We start from the raw sequence: 21,533 nt of genomic DNA on the forward strand, positions 1-21,533 counted from the left end.
AACATATATGATGGTCAAAGAGTATGTTTCAAGCTATTGTCTACATGTTAAAGTTTTTAGGTAGTCAAATTTCCATTTTATGGTGTATAAAATGTGTTATGAACAACTTCACAGAGAAGTTCAACACAAATAAAACATTTAATAATCATTGTTTTCATAACAACCTTCAATTCTGCTTATATTTAATATTGAAAAATTGAAGTAGACTAGGTTATTCAGTTTATCCATAAAAGTTTCTATGGGCTCAACTTTTTACCAAAAAATTAAAACTCCATATTTGGATCCCCTTTGGTCAGAGTTTGGCAGCTTTTCAGAGGAATTATATCACTAATTCACCCATGCCTTCATTTGGGTTTGCCCCATAGCACTTTTGGAAACCAGATCTTATATTCAGGTACTTTATTTGGGAATGATTCAGGCAGGAAAAGTGAGTGAATGGGGAAAGTGAGCAACGAAGGGTGAAAAAAAAATCAATAAATAGACACGGATTTACATTTTGCCATTGTTAGCAACTGGGACTTAAACTTTCTGGAATTGAATTATGCGGAGAGCAGTAAAATCCTGTGAACTAGCTGGACTCTCAGTCCCTGTGGAAAAACTTGATAAACTCTAAGTGTTATTTGAAGTCAAGAGTTATAAGAAGATAAAAGAAAAGAATGAATGACCTAAACAACAGAACTAAAAACGTGATCTACACATTCTAGTAAACTACTTGTTTGTTCATTTATTCATTTACTTATTCACAAATCCTATTTTCTAAGTACCGATTATAAGGACACTTATCAAAGTCTTTGGTGATTAACGTAATCTTATTCTTGCATAGGAGACCTGTAAACACATATTTTGCACTTTACTAAAATATGTAGAGTAATGTGATTCCTGAATTTATTCATGCTATCATTCAAACATTGTTTAGTGAATAGCTTTATGGTTGTGGGTTGTTGTTAGAAGTGTTATGAAGGTAATTCAGGAGAGAAAGGATAGTGTTTTCCAGAAGTAATGTTGATAAAATTGGCCATCCATATGCAAAAATAAAAAGCCCTCAAACTGTGCCTCATACCATACACAAAAATTAACTAAAATGGATTATAGATCTAAATGTAAAACTGCAAATGATAAAAGTTTGAGAAGAAAACTTGAACGAAAAATCTTTGTGACTCTGAATTAGGCAAAGTTTTTTCAATATGATGCAAAAATAATGACCTCTAAAAATTAAAAGTGATATATTATATCTCATTGCAATTAAAAGCTTCTGCTTGTCAAAGCAACTTCAAGAAAATGAAAAGCCATAGACTGAAAGAAGATATTTGCAAAGCATATATCTGATAAAAGACATATATACAAAGTACATAAAGAACCCTTAAACACAACAATAAAAAGCAAACAACCCAATTAAAATAAGCAAAAGATTTAAATGGACACTTTACTAAAAAATATATAATAATGGCAAATAAGAACACAAAAAGAGGTTCACATGATTAATCAACAGAAAAATGCAAATTAAGACAATAATGAGATACGGCTACACACCAATGAGGGTGGCTAAAATAAAGACTGATCATATTATGTCTTGGGGAAAGTGCAGAAGAACTAAAACTTTCGTACATTGCTACTAGGAAAGTAAAATGGTAAAACTACTTTGGAAAACAGTTTGTCAGTTTCTTAAAAAATGAAAAATATAACCCCCATATTATCCAAACAATCCAAGTCTAGATATTTTCCCAACTCAACAGAAAGCATATACTTATGGAAAGACTAGTACGTGAATGGTCATAGTATTAAGAGTTTTATTTGTAAGAGCCAAAAATTGGAAACCATTCAAATATCTATTGACAAGTGAACAAGTGAACAAACTTTGGTATTTTCATACAATGAAATGTTATTAATACTTAATAATAAAAAGTAATGAACAATTAATCCACACAACATGTATAAATCTTAAAATTATTATGCTAACTGAGAAACTTCAGTATCTACTATATGATTCCATTTAGCATCTACTATATAGTTCTATTTACATAAAACTATAGAAAAGGCAAATAATCTATAGTAGCATAAGTTATATCAGTGGATTCCTGGGGAGAGGGAAAAAGAATGGGGGTGGGTGGAAAGGAAAGACTTAAAAGGAACACTAGGGAATGTCTGAAGGTAATGGATATGTTTCTTATCTTGATTGTAGTGATTGTTTCACAGGTGAAAACGTTAGTCAAAACTTATCAAATTGTACATTGTAATTTATTATACGTTAACCATACTTCAATAAAGCTGTTAAATAAAAGAACCCTGTTCTGGTATAGGTTGTGTCAAGCATATATGGAAATTGTAGCCTTATTGGTCATAAGCATATTAATTGCCCAAACTGAAAAAATCTAGATGTGACTAAATCTGAGTGCAGGGCAGAGAGGTTGTCCTGAGAAGGGAGTACCAAATGATACAGTTGAAAGAAACATGACAGCTAGAAGATAGTGGTAAACTAGGACTGAGGGGATAGATGAATGGCCCCAGGAAAAAATACAATCTAGCTGGGACACATGGGATTCGTCCCTCTCCTGACATTTAATATTTTCCTCTGTGCCATCTTTGACTGCTGTCGCCTGCCCTACATTACTGCTACCAAAATTCTAAATATTGCCATTTCAAGTGAATGATTGTTTTTTTCCAATGTGCAAAAGAATATGCTGGCAATATGAACATTTCCACAAGTGCAAATAATGAGTTCTTTGTTTTAGAATTTGAAATCAAATTTGGTAAGTAAATGTGTTAATGTTCAGGGAACTTTATGTCTTAGATGATCATGCTACTATAAAGACACATGCACATGTATGTTTATTGCGGCACTATTCACAATCCTATGCAGCCATAAAAAACGATGAGTTCATGTCCTTTGCAGGGACATGGATGAAGGTGGAAACCATCATTCTGAGCAAATTATCACAAAGAGAGAACACCAAACGCCTCATGTTCTCACTCATAGGTGGGAATTGAACAATGAGAACACTTGGACACAGGGCGGAGAACATCACACACTGGGGCCAGTCGGGGGTTGCGGGCGGGGGAGAGATAGCATTAGGAGAAATACCTAATGTAAATGATGAGTTAATGGGTGCAGGAAACCAACATGGCACATGTATACATATGTAACAAACCTGCAGGTTGTGCACATGTACCCTAGAACTTAAAGTATAATAATAGAAAACAACAACAACAAAAACCACGTTTGATCACTCAACTGTCAAGTTGAATACTTCCTATCCTCCTTTCCAAAGCCAGCAAGTTAAAACTATTTAAATGATTTCCTGAAACACTGTGGTCAGTAGTTGCCTCTGCAGAGAGTGTTCATTTAACACAGGACTGTAAAACTTTAAAACCAATCCATGCTTCTTCCTGACATATAGCTTCAACACCCGTTTCTCTTACAGCTAAAGCTCTTTCTTCAATTTAATTCGCCTTCAGACTCTTTTAGACAGAGCGTTATACCATATTTTGCTGTTAAATCATGAAAAATGATAGAATCTCTACCCTTTTGCAAGAGTCATTGTCAAATTATGCCCTCCAATAGGTAATATACAGCTTGAGTCAGTAATTTCAACTGTTTGTATGCATTTCAGGTTTGGCAATTACCCTTCCAAGCTGTAAATTGCCTATTTTGAGAGCATAATTTGATTTTTAATGTTTGTCTTAACAGCCTGATTTGTTTTGTCTTTTGATTTGTTTCACATTTTAGTAATTAATTTTAGACTGAAAATGTCTCTCCTAAAAGGAAGGTGGAGTTTGGAAGCCTTTGAGAACTACAGCCATTTGATACTGACATAAATTTCTGTCTAGGGTCATAGACCTTAAGCAAAAAATGCCAGGCTCCTTTTTCTTTTCTTTGGAAAGAAGTCATCACTTCTTTTCCAGGAGATATGCTATTTTGAGTTTCAAATGCACACTCCATAACCCCCCAAATATAAATACACATGAATTAGCAAAATTGGCCCTAAGAAATATACTCAAAACAGAAGTGATATTTTTCAAGGCATCAGTCTGAAAATAAAGACTAAAATGTGTCTTGGGGTTATATAAGAGTGTTCTCAAGTGTCTTTTGAATTCATTCTGCATCTTTAGCCTACTGACAAAAACTGTAAGGTGAAAGCAAATCTCTGGTTCCCAGACACTGCAAAAATTCTGTTACAGTTACTTGGGAAACACTAACACTTTTGACTTAGATCTATAGCCTTTAATACCCTCAGTAACATTTTTAGTTAGTTCTGTGGGATGCAACAAGTTTTTCCTCTTATACATTTTTTTGAGAATGAGTGTAGCAATGAAGAAGGTAACCAGAAAGTAAGATGTGTAAAAGCATGAGAAGGAGATCATAGCTGATGGAGAAGGGAGAAATAAGGGACACTCAGGAATAGAAATTAGAAATAAAATTGGAGGGTAAAGCTCTCCATGACTTGTAAAACATGTGAGAGAACCTCTCCAAATCATTTAATAATTCCCTAATGACACCAAATTGCCAAACTATAAAAAAGTTTGATTTCTGCTCTATTTTTGCAAGAACATAGAGTACCCAATGTCTTACAACTGGTGGGCAAATTGAGTTAGAGGTTTGTTTTTTTTTTTACATTTAATGTCAATAACACATTCATGAAAGACAGAGTTTCTTTCCATTTGCAATATGTAAAATGTGCATAAATTATAAAAACAGAATGATGTCTGAATGTATCGCCTGTTCCAAGTGGGGAAAACTTTCTATATTTCAATTACTATTTAGAAGTATTGGACAATGTAGATAGGAGAGAAGAGCAATTAAATGGTTAATTATCAGTCTAGAGCACACATGTTCTCTTGGAACTATGTGTTGGATATTTAACCCTTCAATTTACCGAATTCAAACATTCCAAATAAAAAGTACTTGTGCTTGGGGAGTTGGGAGTGAATTTGAGATCTTTTGGGGGATGGCTTTTTTCCACACCTACTTGTTTTATGACGATTGTAGATTCATACAGAGTTGCAAGAAATAATTTCGAGGAATCTCATCCATATTTCTCCAGGTTTTCCCAAAGGCAATATCTTGCAAAATTATAATACAATATCACAACTGGGATACTGACATTGATGTGGTAGAAATACAGAAACTTCCATCGCCACAAGGATTCTTCATGTTGCACTTTTATATTCATACCCACTTTTCTTCCACTCACTCCACCCCCTCTTTAATCCCTAGTAACCACTAATAATCTTCTCAATTTCTATAACTTGATCATTTCAAAAATATTACATAAATGAAATCATAAAGTATGTAACTGGAATCAACTTATTTTCACTCAGCATAATTCTCTAGAGATTTACCAGGTTGTGGCATGTATCCGGAGCATTTTCCTGTTCATTGTTGAGTAGACCACTACGGTATGGATGTACCATAGTTTAGTCATTCTTCCATTGAAGGACATCTAGGTTGTTCCAAATTTTTTCCTATTATGAGTAATGTTGCTATGAACACTACTAATGTACAGATTTTCACGTGAATCTAAGTTTACATTTTTCTGGAATGAATGTCTAGGAGTACAATTGCTGGGTTTTATGATAATTGCACGTTTAGTTTTTAAAGAAACTGCCATACCATTTTCCAGAGTGGTTGTCCACTTTACATTAATGCAAGTAAATATGAATGATCCTAGTTTCTCTGCATCCTCACCAGCATCTGGTGTTGTTACAATTTTTTGTTTTAGACGTTTTAATAGGTGTGTAGGGATATCTTCTTGTGGTTTTAATTTGCATTTCCCTAACAGCTAATGGTGTTAAATATATTTTCAAGTAATTATTTTTCAACTTTATAGTATTTGGAAAAATGCCTGTTCATGTCTTTTGCCCCCTTTCTAAATGGATTGTTTATTTTCTTAATTTTGAGTTTTGAGATTTCTTTATATGTTCTAGACATAGGATAGATACTAGATTCTTGGGAGATTTGTGATTTGCAAATCTTTCTCTTAGTTTGCAGATTGTAACTCTTTGCATATCCCCAGATCCCAAAGACATTGTTTTAAGTTTTATAGTTTTACATTTTATATTTAAATCCATAATCTATTTTGAGTTATTTCAGTTTAGAGATGAGGTTTAAATTGAAGTTTTTTTTTCTTTTTTGCTGGAGATTTTAAATAGCTCCAGTACTATTTGTTGAGACTCTATCTTTGTTGATGGATTTGTTGAGACTCTATCTTTCTTCTATTGTATTTCTTTTACAATTTTGTTAAAAATCAGTTGCATTTATTTATATAGATCTATATTTTGGGTTCTGTATTCTGTCCCACTGTTCTATGTGTCTATCCCTCTGCTAATACCACACAGTCTTGATTACTGTAGCCATATAAGTCTTGAAATCAAGTAGACTGATTTCTCCCATTTTATTCTACTTTTTCTAAATTGTTATGGCTACTCTAGTTTCTTTATTTTTCATATAAAATTTGAAATAATCTTACCTATATCTATAAAAGTATTGTTATGTTTTGATAGAAATAGCATTAAATCTGTATATCAATTTGAGGAGATATGAAATTTTTAGCATACAAGTCTTTCATATCTTTGGTTAGAGTTACACCAAAATATTTCATTTTTTGAGCAATTGTAAAGAAAACTGTATTTTTAATTTTACTGTACTTATGTCTATTGCAAACAGAAATTTGATTTTTGTAAGTTAACTTAGTATTCTACAATCTTGCTTAACTCATTTATTAATTCTAGAAATTTTTTGTACATTACTTTGTATTTTCTACATAGACCATGCTATCTGCAAATAAGTACAGTTTTCTTTCTTTCTTTCTAATCTGTATGACTCCTTCTCCTTTTGTTTCCTTCCTGCAGTGGTTAAAACTTTCCATACTATGCTGAATAAGAGTGGTGGCAGCAGATAAGTCCCACTTATTAACTTGGGGAAAGCATTCAGTCTTTTACTATAAAGTGTAATTTTAGCTGCAGATTTTTTTGCTTCACATATTTTGCAGCTCCATTGTTTGGTTTATATACATTTAAAATTGCTACACCTTCTTGATAAGTTGATCCTCTTTATCATTATGCAATCTCCCTTTCTGTGTCTGGTAATTTTCTTTGCAGCGATGTCTATTTTATCTTATAATAAATAGAAATATTCCTGCCTTATTTTGATTAAGGTTTGCATGATGTATTAGTCTGTTCTCTCATTGCTATAAATACCTGAAAATGGGTAATTTATTTAAAAAAGAGGTTTAATTGCCTCACAGTTCTGCAGGCTGTGCAGGAGGCATAGTGGTTTCTGGGGAAGCCTCAGGAAACCTTTACTCATGGCAGAAGGCAAAGTGGGAGCAGGCATCTTTACAGGGGCCCAGGACAGGGAGAAGAGAGAGAAGGGGAGGCTACATACTTTTAGATCACCAGATCTCTTGGTAACTCCCTCTTGCCACATCAACACCAAGGGGGATGATGCTAAACCATCAGAAGGTACCCCCATGATCCAATCACCACCCACCAGGCCCCACCTCCAAAATTGTGGATTACAGTTGAACACGAAATTTGAGTGGGGATACAGAGCCAAACCATATTACATGATACAGATTTTTTCTATTACTTCACTTTCAACTTATCTATCCTGTTATGTTTGCAGTGAGTTTCATGTAGGCAGCATATTGTTGATTCATATTTTTAATTCACTCTGCCAATCTCTACCTTTTAATTGTTATATTGAGACTATTTCTATTTAAAGTAATTATTTATATGTTAAGGCTTAAGTCTGGCGTCTCATTTTTCATTCTGTTGTTCTTTCTGTTTTCTTTTAAAATGTTACTCTCTTCTTTTTCTTGCCTTTTTGAGGGTAAACTGGAAGTTTTTAAAAACTCTATTTTTATTTTATCTGTATGTCATTTGAATGAATCTCTTTGTATAGCCTTTTTACTGTTTTCTCCAGGTAGTATATATATGCTATATATATATTATATGTATATATTGTATAAATATTCTATAGATAGATGATTGATTGATCAATTGATCGATTGATTGATTTCTCTAGTCATACTTTTACCATAAGCCTAGTGGTCACACACTCGTAGTTTTCCTTTACCTGAATATGTTTTCATTTCTCTTCAGTTTCTGGTAGATAGTTTCACAGAATACAGAATTTTCTTTTCTTTTCTTTCAGCACACAAACATGGAAATGTTGTGCCACTTCCTCTGTCACAGGTTCTGAAGCGAACACCATTGTAATGTCAGTTTTTTAGTTTTTTTCCCCTATAAGGTGACATTTTGATCTTGATGCTTTCAAGATTTTTAGTTCTTGTCTTAAGTTTTTAATTATTTGTTTATGATATGCCTTGATAGGAGTTATTCAGAGATTTATCCTAAGTTACCCTCAGCCTCTTAATCTTTAAGTACATATCTTTACCCAAAATATGGAAAATTTTCAGCTGTTATTTTTGAATACTTGTTCCATTCCACCCACTTTTTCCTCCCCTTCTAGGACTCTGATTACATAAATTTTAGATGTCTTGTTATAATTCCACAGATCTCTGAGGCTCTTTTTATTTTGTTTAGCTTCTTTTCTCTGTGGTTCACATCAGGTCATTTCTGTTGTTCTAATGTTCTTTCCTCAAGTACAATGAGTCTTTCCTCTGATCCTTTTATTCTGTTATTGAGTCCACTCGTGTTTTTATTTTGGTTATTGTATTTTTCAACACTAAATTTTTTACCTAGTTCTTCTTTATATCTTCTATTTCCTTATTGAGAATTTCCATTTATTTTATTTGTTTCAAGTGTGTTCATAATTCCTTGTTAAAGATTTTTTTTATTGTGACTGCTTCAAAATTTTTGCTAGATAATTGTGAGATCTCTAGCATTTTGGTTTTGGAGTCTATTAATTTTTTATTACATTTAAGTTGAGATTTTTCTGATTCTTGGTATGATTCACAATTTTGTAATGAAACTTGGACATTTTAGATATATGTTATGAGACTGTATATTTTATTTAGACTTTCTGTTTTAGCTGGCTTTCTCTGATGCCACTCCAGCAAGAGAAGAGGTGAAGGGGAGTGCCTCATTATTTCCAGATGGGGTTAGAAGTCCAGGTTCCTCACTCAGCTTTCACTGGCACACAAGGAATGGTGGAGCCCTTTTTGCCGTTGGGTGGTGGTGGGAGTTTGACGTCCTACTAAGCCTTCACTGTTACTTCTCTGGCTGGGAGAGGTAGGAGTGCCTCACTACTGTTCCCCAGATGGCCAGACATGGGAGTGATAGTGAGATTGCCTTCTTACTGCTGGGCAGTAGAGAAAGTCAGTGGGGGAATGATCATCTCATTGCTGTTAAATTAGAGCAAAATTATAAGCTTCCTACTCAGCCTTCTCTTATACCACCCCAGTAAGAAAATTGGGGTAACTTGTTTTATCTTGGCAAAAATGACCGTGTAGGGTCCCCATGTGATCTTTGCTAGTATGGGTGGAGTGGGGCCACAGATTTTTCTATGGTGTTTAGCTGAAGTACAGTAGCTTTTCTCTAAAACATTTTTGTTATCCTGCTAAGCACCTTTTCAGGATTAAATAAAGAGAGAAGGCTTTCGTTGGAGCTGGGTGTTTTTTCTTTGTTGTTTTTGTTGTTGTTGTTGTTTGTCTTCTACCATTTGTGTTTCTTGATTGCTGTTTACTTCACGTCCAAGTCTAGGATATACGAGGCAATAAATACCTACCTACATACATACATTCACATGAAACTCACCACCATGTACTTCCTTGGGACTCAAAGTCCCTAACTGGTCTGCCTTCCTTTCTCCACATTTCAAAGTCTTCTATTTGTTTTGCAAATAATTTCCAGGGTTTTTGTTTATTTAGTGAGAGGAATAGGAAAAAGTAAATCTATTATATTGGAGGCTATTTTTAAAAAGCAAGTACTGAACACCATTCTTTCTTGTCGGTTTTAAGTTACTAAAGGAGTATGAATCCCTTTACCAAATTGTTTTGATGGTAAAATCTAAAAATCATTTTGGTCATAATACATTAATCAAAATAGATGCAAATGCAATAATTGCAAGTGAGAAATTCGCATTAATTTATTTATATCAATAATGTATTCATATTATTTTGTCTTGAAATGGAGATAATTTTAGTAATATTTTAATACTTGATATTTAAGCTGAAAATTAGAAATAAAAATAAGTCAGACCAAGTTGCCACAAATAAAGCAAAACAGAAAATTATCCCTTTACCTGGGGCTAAAACTTTTCTTCCTCCTAATATTTTCTAAATTTCTTATATCATTTGTAATATATTCATAACTTAAGCAAAATAACACACTTTAGAATTTCAAGAGCCTAGCAATATAGATGAGGCAAAGACACATTTTCTCAATCAACTTAGTGTTTGGATAAATCCTAATACTCTGAAAACCTAGTGTTAAAGTGAAACTGCACTGTCCATTAAATTTCATGGAAGATAATATGAAGAAAAAAACAATAATTTGTGTTATTTGTCACAGATATGAAATAATTATGAGATTTTACAATCTTGTAAAATATGCCTCTACAAACTGCATAACTTCTAAAAAGAATGTATAATTTCACAATATCTTAACAAGTATTATTTCAAAGTCCTCCTAAAAACAAACACAGATGTCTAAAGTGATTTCAACAGCACAGGCCAAATACCCTACAATTGATAGCCTAGTTTAAGTATCTGCTCAAGGAGTTTTCCATTTAGCTTAACTTCTGAAGGACACGAAAGTTCAAATAAAAGGGAAGAATGAAAACAATTATGCCAAGATACACCATGTTACTACAGAGAAAAGAGAGCCAGGATCAGTTTAAAGAGGTACCTGTATTTAATATAGTTTGTGTAAATAACACTAACTTACTGCTATAGCCTGAACCTTTGTGCCCTTTCCATCCCAAAATTCATATGCTGAAACCTAATCCCCAATGTGATAACTTTAAGAAGTTAGAGCCTTCTAGAGGTGACTGGGGCATGAAAGCAGAACTCTTGTGAATGGGATTAGTGTAAGCTAGTTTGCTCCTTTCATCCTGTGAGGACACAGTGAGAAGTTGGTAGTCTGCAACCTGGAAGAGGGCCCTCACCAGAACTTGACCACATTGGCACCCTCATATTGCACTTCCTACCCTCCAGAAGTGTAAGAAATAAATTTCTGTTGTTTATAAGCCATATAGTTTATGATATTTTGTAGCAGCCTGAATGTACTAAAACACTTATATCATGACTATATAAGTAGTTTTCCAATACATGAAGCAATGTAAGCATCACCTTATCCTCTTCTAACTCTATTGTCTTACATAAATACAGATGTTTAGCATTTTTCACTTCATTTCCTCTATATATTTCTTGCCTCAGCTTAATGGAAGAGGCAATGTGCTATAAGGAAGCCATGCAGTAAAAGTTCAGTGTTTCGAAAGGTTTACCTCCTGCTTCTGTGCAGATTATTTTATCATTAGCAAGCCAAATAAGCCATTCTCTTTTGTTAGATAAAATGGGATTGATAATAATAATTAATGATAAAAATAATAACAAAAACAACTGCTACCAAAACAATGGTCTGCCTGCCTTAAAAGCATTAGCTTCTCAAATTCTAGAGCATACCACAGGTTGTTCTTTTTATGGTACATGCTTATAAAACAATCATCTTGATTCTTAAAAATGAAACCAGTCTCATCCATATCATTGTCACTGATACAAGTGCATTTTATTTGCACTTATGTAGCATGAAATAGTGCATGAAAGCCTTTTATGGTGATAAAATAACTTCTTAACTAGGGTGAAAAAGGAAAACTGTTAACTTGGGTTCACAGGACTAATGCTCACATATAATTGTATCTATAAATGTCCTAGATGCTATGATCCCTCCCATATGTGTAATCCTCCTGTTGATGTCAATCCAAAACACTATGCCCATGTTACGGTATCTCCTCTACATCCTTATTGTAAATTCACATTCTGAGTTAGAGCAGCTGAACATCTAGTCCTCAAACAGCTGACTCCAATTTTTCCTTCCCTGTCCATTCCTACCCTCACTGTCATAAGATGGGCACATTCTTTGCTCCCAAGAAAGATGCTTGTCCCTTGTTTTGTAAAACACAAAACAAATAAAGAAACAAAAGAAACTAAATAACACCTCCTTGAAGATAAGATATACTAGAGAAATGTTGTTACATTGAACTAAATTGCATTCCACAGAAGATAGAAGAGGGTATCATGAATGTATCAAAACAACTAAGTTAAACATAAAATAAACTACAAATCTTTTTCATGCCTGAATCTATCTCCATTTTTTTACTTTTCTCTCCTCACCAAAATACTGAATGGGAATGAAACAATTCAGATATCTAGATTTATATATCTATAAAATTTTAAATTTTCTATCAGTACGAATAAATTAAAGCAAAGCAAATAATCGGCAGAATTTTTGAACATGTACTCTAGAAGTGTTTTGTTATTTCTATATCTGTACATTTTATAATTTATTGAGTTTCAATATTTTATTGAAAAATATATCATGATTCAATCCAGCAAAGTTGTAGACGGTGGCATGCCTCCAACATAGGACTCACTGATTAGTTTAAGCACATCAGAGACTGTATCTTCAGTTGTCCCTCAGTATCTGTGAGGGATTGTCCCAGGACGTCTGTCCTATCCTGCGCTGCCCCTGCAGATTACAAAAACCAGTGATGCTTAAGTACCTTATATAAAATGGCGTTGTATTTGCATATAACCAACTCACATTGTCCCCTATAATTTAAATTATCTCCAGGTTATTCATAAAATGTAATACAATGTAAATGCTATGTGAATAGTTGTTATACTGTATCATTTTTTATTTTGTGTTAGTTTTACTGGTGTACTTTTTTTTTCTGACATTTTCAAAGGCATGATTGATGGAAAACATGGATACGAAACCCATGGATATGAAGGACTGACTATAGACTTACAATGCTTGAGTATACTATAAACATAATAATGCTTCAGTTTAGAATTTTGATTTTAGCATCTATTTCCTAAGATGAGAAGAAAAAAATGTATCTTCCTTTGCTCTGAGTGGTTTCATCTTTTCTTTGACATTTTGATAGCAAAAAAGATTTTTAACTCAATTTAATAGTTGTAGGAATATGTCTACTAATAATTGTACTGACTTCTCCAGAACAAAATGAATTGTATATCCAACTCTCTTCAAAGTGTCATGCTTATCTCAGTGTGCATGTGTCACTATAAGATGAGAAAGCCTGTCAACACCAACTTCTTCCTTCTAAACAAGAACACTAGGATGTTCATTTCTCATTGAAAATTTGGATTTCTGAGCTGTCTCCTTCCCTTAACTCCTACCCTCCAACACAGAACATGCCTGACATCAGACCCTTACTCCTGAGCCTTTTCCCACTTCATTCACCTGACAGCCTCCTCCACAACAGACATCTTATCAGACGTGACTGATTGCTATAATCTGTACTCTGGGCAGCCATTAAGCAAATTACCTGAATCATTGCAAGGATTAGTCTCATTAACACATGATTAGCATCAAATTAAAATAATGAGTGTTTAACTTCTGATGTCTTCCAGTTGTTTGAACAGCTTGATCAGCCACACCAGGCTGGCAGGGAGGTGGAGGTGTCAAAGAGCCACAGAAAAAAAGGGAGGCAGCACTGTGCAAGACATAGTACAGCTCACCAGTAGAATGAGGTAAGATCAGACTCAAACTGTCTGGATGAAAGGTTTCTTCCAAACAACAAAGATGCCCGGTCCAAACAGAGGTCTCTCTCTCTCTCTCTCTTTCTCTCTCATTGGCACTGTACTCCTAACCATCCATCTGAATCAAGGCTTTACATACTAATGGTGCACAATCTCGCCCGCTCCACATCCTGGATATTTTATTTCCGCTGGGCTTCCCTGTCTCAGGAGCACAGAATGCAGCTTTTCTCTTTCCTTTTCAAAACTTTATCAGACTTAAGACCCCTACTGTGCTGGGAGTATGGTAGACTGAAGATTAGAGCACAGATCCTCCCGAGTTCCCATATTTGTAGCTGGAAATGGCTGATCAAATATCAAAACAACAGAAAGTTTGCATCAGCTCTGGAAACTGTGAAGAATATCATCCACATATAGAAAGTTAAAATAATCTGCTAGATCCTACATAGACTGGTCCCAACTTACGATGGTTTGACTTATGGTTTTTTGACTTTAAGATGGGTTTATCGGGGTATTAAATGCATTTAGACTAATGATACTTTTGATCTATGATGGATTCATCCAGATATTACCCCATTGTAAGTCAAGGAGCATCTGTGCCCATGTCGAAGATTTGATGGAAGCCTAAAGGACCAACTCACTTTTGTCCTACCTGTGGAACATCAGCACTTATGGAAAGTAGGCGGGTAGCTTACAGTGACCCTTCCACTCCAAAACTTAGGGCACCTTATCTGTCTGGTGATGGTCAAGACAATCAGAGAGCCTGGACGAGCTCTTTTTGCCTGCGCTAGTGAATAAAATAAAGAGCTGTTGTGATAAATTTCTCTATCATTCCCTTGAAAAAGATTAATATGAGGAGTGTAATGTTATGGAAGAAACAATCTAAGATCGGGAAAAAATGTGAAGATAATAATCATTGCTAATATAAACACCCACAGTTAGGTATTTCAGGAGAGGAAAACAACAAATCATTTCCTCTACTCATCTTAGGTTCTCCAGCAGAGGCCCTGTGAATTAGACTAGCCAAAGACAGATTAATTAGAGACAAATAGGCAGAAGTTTTCTCAGTGGCCTTTAACAAAAAAAAATAAAAATAAAAAAAAATTGTATTCCAAAGAGGCATATTTTGAAGTGATATATTCCAGTACCCCTCAGAATACATTTCTGTCGTATGAAATAATCCCATGAACCATAAAGGAACAAAAACACAGAATGTCTGTAGATCAGACTTTATTTGCAATATTAAATGCTAAGAAAAACAAAGGTTTACAGAGCTTTGGGCAGAAAAGATTGAGATCCAAGGCATTTTAGTTAGAAAAGCTCATATTTATATGCTAGAGCGACAGAAAGTTGTTTTTAGATACACTAGACTGAGAGGCAATGTCATATAAAATTCTTTGTGAAAAAAACTATTTGACTAGTCACTTAAGTCAACTAAGAAATAAATATAAATAACTCAGCAAATAGAATTCTTAGCTCTATAGAGTGATTAGCTTTAAAATTTCAAATGTTGTACTTACAAGATAAAAATACAAAATATTAAGCTAATAATTAATAATAACCTGGATCTGAAATCTGAGATTATATCAGCAAAACAGTGTGAAGGAAAAATAGTAATGTGAAAATTATGCCAAATGTAGCATCTGAGCTGGAGGGATGTGAATGATAATAGTTACTGTTTTACTCTGTTCATAGGTGATGAGAGAAAAATTGACCCAAGTAAGTTTTAAAATGCTTAAAATTTAGAAAATTGAACTTTCTGTGTATCTGTATTAGTCAGGGTTCTCTAGAGGGACAGGACTAATAGGATAGATATATATATAAAGCAGAGTTTATTAAGGAGTATTGACTTACACGATCACAAGGTGAAGTCCCACAATAGGCCATCTGTAAGCTGAGGAGCAAGGAAGCCAGTCCAAGTCCCAAAACTTCAAAAGTGCAGCCTTCCGTCTGTGGCCAAAGGTCCAAGAGTCCAAAAGCTAAAGAACTTGGAGTCTGATATTCGAGGGCAGGAAGCATCTAGCATGGGAGAAAGATGCAGGCCAGAAGACTCAGCCAGTCTAGTCTTTCCAAATTTCTCTGCCTGATTTTATCCTAGTTGCACTGGCAGCTGATTAGATGGTGTCCCCCAAGATTGAGGATGGGTTTGTGTCTCCCAGCTCACTGATTCAAATGTTCATCTCCTTTGGTGACACCCTCACAGACACACCCAGGAACAATACTTTGCATCCTTCAATCCAATCAAGTTGACACTCAATATTAACCATCACGGAATCCTTTCCAAATCCCTAAAAGAAAAAATAATGATAATATAGTCAATATAATAAACAACAGTTAGAAAAGAAATAGGTGAGCAAAATAGAGAATCTCTGACAAGATCAGAAAGAATAATATAGTTAGTGTAAAACGGTTTAGTAGTTCAATTAAAAACTAAAGTTTCTCAAATTAAAACATTATTTTAAAATCTTTACTTAATAGAAAAAGACCAAAAGTCAAATGTCAGAGAAGTAGTAAGAAATGTTTTAAATGGAAGAAATATATCATAAATACAAAGAAAAATAAGGAAATAATAGCAATCATAATGTAGAATAAAATATAATTTGAGATAAAATTGGTGAAGAATCACACCAGGAACATATCAGAAAAACCAAAAGAATTCACAGACCATTTGAAATAAGCGGCTTGCCACTGGAAACTCCATGAGACTGCCAAAAAACTGAGTGCCTGAAGTGTGAGGGGGGAAATCCATCTCCAAACATACATCGGCCCTGGAGAACCTGAAAATCCAGAAGACGGGAAAAGAGTTTAACCTTACCTAGAGCTGAAATGAATTTAGAGAGCCCAGTGAAATAAAAAAGTAAAAGAAGAAGTGGGAAAAGAACTGCAGGCACTCTTGTTCCCCAGGGAAGCCAAGGATAGCCATTTCTGAATTTATCTCACAGGGGTCCTTGAGGAGGGCAGCCAGTGGAATTGGGGAAGGTCCACAGGGAGAAGCAGACTTCCAGCTGAACTTTGTAATAATTTCCAAAGATGACAAATTTTCCTGGGCAGAGTCCAGGGGGTTGGGGTGTGGGGAACGGGAAGTACAGATAGGAGCACAGAAGCCGCAACAGGAAGGGAAGGGTGAGGACTGGAAGCCATGCTTGCTCTCTCAGCAGGGAGTCTTGTAGCCTGGGGCAGGATCTCAGCCCTGTGCACCAGAGGCCTGGGTATAAATTGGGCACTGTTGGCTGCTGGGGGAGTATGGCAGGAATGAGACTGGCCTTGCTGGTTTCATGGGAGCTGGGTAAGGCCTGTCACTGATGGCTTTCCACCACTTCCCTGGCAACCTGTAGGAAGCAGCAGAGGCAGCCATAATCTCCCATGGAACATAACTCCATTGGCCTGAGACACACCCCATATCCCTCAAAGTGGCCACTGCAAGCCCAAGGAGAGTCTAGGCTGAGACCTGCCTAACCCTGCCCCCACCTGATGGTTTTCTCTACCCTTCCTGGTAACCAGAGACAAAAGATATAAACTTGTGGGAGCTCTATGGCCTCACCTATTACCTGAGACGACTGAATATTTACCCTGGCCAACTTAGGGCAAGCCTGTATCCCCCTTCTACTACCGCAGCTGATGCTCTCTTAAAAGTGCCACCTCCTGGCTGGAAGTCAACCAACTCAAGCCATTACAGCAACTTAGAACAATCCTACTCCAAGAAAGGAGAAAACACCACCTGTAACACCCTGGCTAACCAGAGGTCCTGAGTCTGTCCACATGACAGCTTCACTGCTAGCAAACCAGCATTCGAGAAAACCTGCACACTAAACAAACTACAACCAGCACTCTCACAGAGTCCACTTTGTTTCCCTGCTACCTCCACTGGGGCAGGTACTGGCATCCACAGCTGAGAGACCTGAAGATAGGTCTTCACAGGATCAAATCACAGAAATCTTTGCAGACACTCCCCAGTACCAGCCCAGAGCCCAGTAGCTCCACTGGGGGACTAGACACAGAAGAACAATAACAATCACTGCAGTTTTATTCTCAGGAAGCACCATTTCTAGGGGAAGAAAAAGAACACCACATCAAGGGATCACCCCATAGGGAAAAAAAATCGGATTAGCAGCCCTTGAGTCCCAGATCTTTCCTCTGAAATAGTCTACCCAAATGAGAAGGAACCAGAAAAACAATTCTGATGATATGACAAAGCAAGATTCATTGACACCCCAAATGATCACACAAGCTCACCAGCAATAAAAAACAAACAAACAAAAAAAAACAAGGTAGTCAGGCAACAACTAGCAGGATGAATAGAACAGTACCTCACATCTCAATAATAACATCGAATGTAAAAGGACTAAATGCTCCACTTAAAAGATACAAAATGACAGAATGGATAAGAATTCACCAATCAAGTATCTGCTGTCTTCAAGAGACTCACCTAACACATACAGACCCATATAAATGTAAGGTAAATGGATGGAAAAAGATATTCCATGCAAATGGACAACAAAAACAAGCAGAAGTAGCTATTCTTTTATCAGACGAAACCAACTTTAAAGCAACAACAATTTAAAAAGACAAAGAGGGACATTATAGAATAATAAAAGGACTAGTCCAACAGGAAAATATTACAATCCTAAATACATATGTACCTAAAACTGGAGCTTTAAATTTATAAAACAATTACTCCTAGAATTAAGAAATGAGATAAGAGGCAACACAATAATAGTGGGTGACTTCAATACTCCACTGACAGCACTAGACAGGTCATCAAAAACAAGTCAAACAATGGACTTAAACTATGCCCTAGAACAAATGGACTTAGCAGATATATTCAGAACATTCTACCAAACAACTGCAGAATATATGTTCTTTTCATCAGCACATGGAACATTCTCCAAGATAGCTCATATGATAGGCACAAAACAAGCCTCAATAAATTTAAGAAAATCAAAATTATATTAATATGCTCTCAGACCACAGTGGAATAAAATTAAAAATCAACTCCAAAAGGAATCCTCAAACCATGCAAATACATTGAAATAAAATAATCTGCTCCTGAATTATATTTTGGTAAACAATGAAATTATAATGGAAATTTCAAAATTACTTGAACTGAATGATAGCAATAACACAACCTATGAAAACTTCTGTGATACAGCAAAAGCGATGTTAAAAGGAAGGTTCATAGCATTAAATGCCTACATCAAAAAGTCTGAAAGAACACATATAGAAAGTCTAAGGTCACACTTCAAGGAACTAGAGAAATAAGATCAAACCAAACCCAAACCCAGCAGAAAAAAAAAAAAAAAAGAAATAACAAAGATCAGAGCAGAACTAAATGAAATTGAAACAAAAAAATACAAAAGATAAATAAAACAAAAAGCTGATTCTTTGAAAATATAAACAAAATTGATAGACCATTAGCAAGAATAACCAAGAAAAAATGGGAGGAGATCCAAATAAGCTCAACCAGAAATATAACGGGATATATTAAATCCAGTAACACAGAAATACAAAAGATCATTCAAGTCTTCTATGAATACCTTTACACACACAAACTGGAAAACCTAGAGGAGATGGATAAATTCCTGGAAATATACAAACCTCCAAGATTAAACCAGGAAGAAATACTCTGAACAGACAAACAACAAGCAGCAAGATTAAAATGGTTACAAAAAAAAATTGCCAACAACAAAAAAAAAGTCCAGGAGCAGATGGAATCACAGCTGATTTCCATCAGACATTTAAAGAAGAATTGGTACAAATCCTACTGAAACTATTCCAAAAGCCAGAGAAAGAGGAAAGCCTCCCTGAATCATTCTATGAAGCCAGTTTCACACTAATACCAAAACCAGAAAAGAACATAACAACAACAACCAAAAAACTACAGACCGATAATCCTGACAAACATAGATGCAAAAATTCTCAACAAAATACTAGCTAACCAAATCCAACAGCATATCAAAAAGATAATCCACCATGATCAAGTGGGTTTCATACCAGGGATGCAGGGATGGTTTAACATCTGCAAGTCAATAAATGTGATACATCACATAAACACAATTAAAAACAAAAATCGTAAGACCATCTCAACAGAAAAATAAAAAGCATTTGACAAAATCCAGCATTCCTTTATGATTAAAACCCACAGCAAAACTGACATAGAAGGGACATACCTTAAGGTAATAAAAGTCATCTATGACAAACCTATAGCCACATTATACTGATTGGGGAAAAGTTGAAAGTATTTCCGCTGAGAACTGGAGGAAGACAAGGATGCCCACTCTCACCACTTCTATTCTACATAGGATGGGAAGTCCTAGCCAGAGCAATCAGAAAAGAGAAAGAAATAAAGGCATCCAAATCAGCAAAGAGGAAGTCAATCTGTCACTTTTTGCTGATGATATGATCCTATACCTAGAAAACCCTAAAGACTCATCCAAAAAGCTCCTAGACCTGATAAACAAATTAAGTAAAGTTTCAGGATACAAAATCAATGTACACAAATTGGTAGCACTGCTATACACCAACAGCGGCCAAGCTCAGAATCAAATCAAGAACTCAACCCATTTTACAATAGCTGCAAAATAAATAAAATGCTTAGGGATACACCTAACCAAGGTGGTGAAAGACTTCTACAAGGAAAACTACAAAACACTGCTGAAAGATATCATAGATGACACAAACAAATGGAAACACATCCCATGCACGTGGATATGTAAAATCAATATTGTGAAAATGACCATACTGCCAAAAGCAAACTACAAATTCAATGTAATTTCCATTGAAATACCATCATCATTCTTCACAGAACTAGAAAAAAACATATCTAAAATTTATATGAAACCAAAAAAGAGTCTGCACGACCAAAGCAAGACTAAGCAAAAAGAACAAATCTGGAGGTATCATATGACTTGACTTCAAATAATATTACAAGGTTATAGCCACCAAAACAGTATGGTACTGGTATAAAAATAGGCACATAGACCAATGGAATAGAATAGAAATCTCAGAAATACAGTCAAATAGTTACAGCAAACTGATCTTCAACAAAGCAAACAAAAACATAAAGTAGGGAAAGGACACCCTATTTAACAAATGATGCTGGGATAATTGGCAAGCCACATGTAGAAAAATTAAACTGGATTCTCATCTCTCACCTTACAAAAAAATCAACTCAAGATGGATCAACTACTTAAATCTAAGACCTGAAAGCATAACAATTCTAGAAGATAACATTGGAAAAACTCTTCCAGACATTGACTTAGGCAAACATTTCATGACCAAGAACCCAAAAGCAAATGCAACAAAAACAAAGATAAATAGATAGGGCTTAATTAAACTAAAAAGCTTCTACACAGCAAAAGAAAGAACCAGCAGAGTAAATAGACAACCCACAGAATGGGAAAAAATCTTCACAAACTATGCATCTGACAAAGGACTAAAATCTAGAATCTACAAGGAAGTCAAACAAATCAGCAAGAAAAAAACATGTAATATCATCACAAAGTGGGCCAAGGACATGAATACACAATTCTCAAAAGAAGATATACAAATGGCCAGCAAACATATGAAAAAATTCTCAACATTACTAATGATCAGGACAAAAAAAGATAAATAGATGGGAGTTAATTAAACTAAAAAGCTTCTGCACAGCAAAAGAAAGAATCAGCAGAGTAAACCGACAACCCACAGAATGGGAGAAAATCTTCACAAACTATGCATCTGACAAGCAACTAATACCTAGAATCTACAAGGAACTCAAACAAATCAGTGAGAAAAAAAAAAGTAGTATCACCAAAAAGTGGGCCAAGAACATGAATAGACAATCCTCAAAAGAAGATATACAAATGGCCAACG

General features: G+C 35.1%; 1 long non-coding RNA gene across 1 annotated transcript in view; it reads right to left on the reverse strand.

Annotated features, from left to right (window-relative positions):
• Positions 1 to 20,326, reverse strand: part of LOC100981752 (uncharacterized) — an 87,661-nt gene extending 67,335 nt beyond the window's left edge. The window contains exons 1-2 of the long non-coding RNA XR_158564.5: positions 16,348 to 20,326; positions 15,537 to 15,970 (exon numbers count right to left, since the gene is read on the reverse strand). This is a non-coding gene — a long non-coding RNA (uncharacterized LOC100981752). The remainder of the gene's footprint in view (positions 1 to 15,536; positions 15,971 to 16,347) is intronic.
• Between the last annotated feature and the right edge of the window lie 1,207 nt (positions 20,327 to 21,533).

This window comes from Pan paniscus, chromosome 3 (assembly GCF_029289425.2).
Source record: "Pan paniscus chromosome 3, NHGRI_mPanPan1-v2.0_pri, whole genome shotgun sequence".
Classification (NCBI taxonomy): domain Eukaryota; kingdom Metazoa; phylum Chordata; class Mammalia; order Primates; family Hominidae; genus Pan; species Pan paniscus.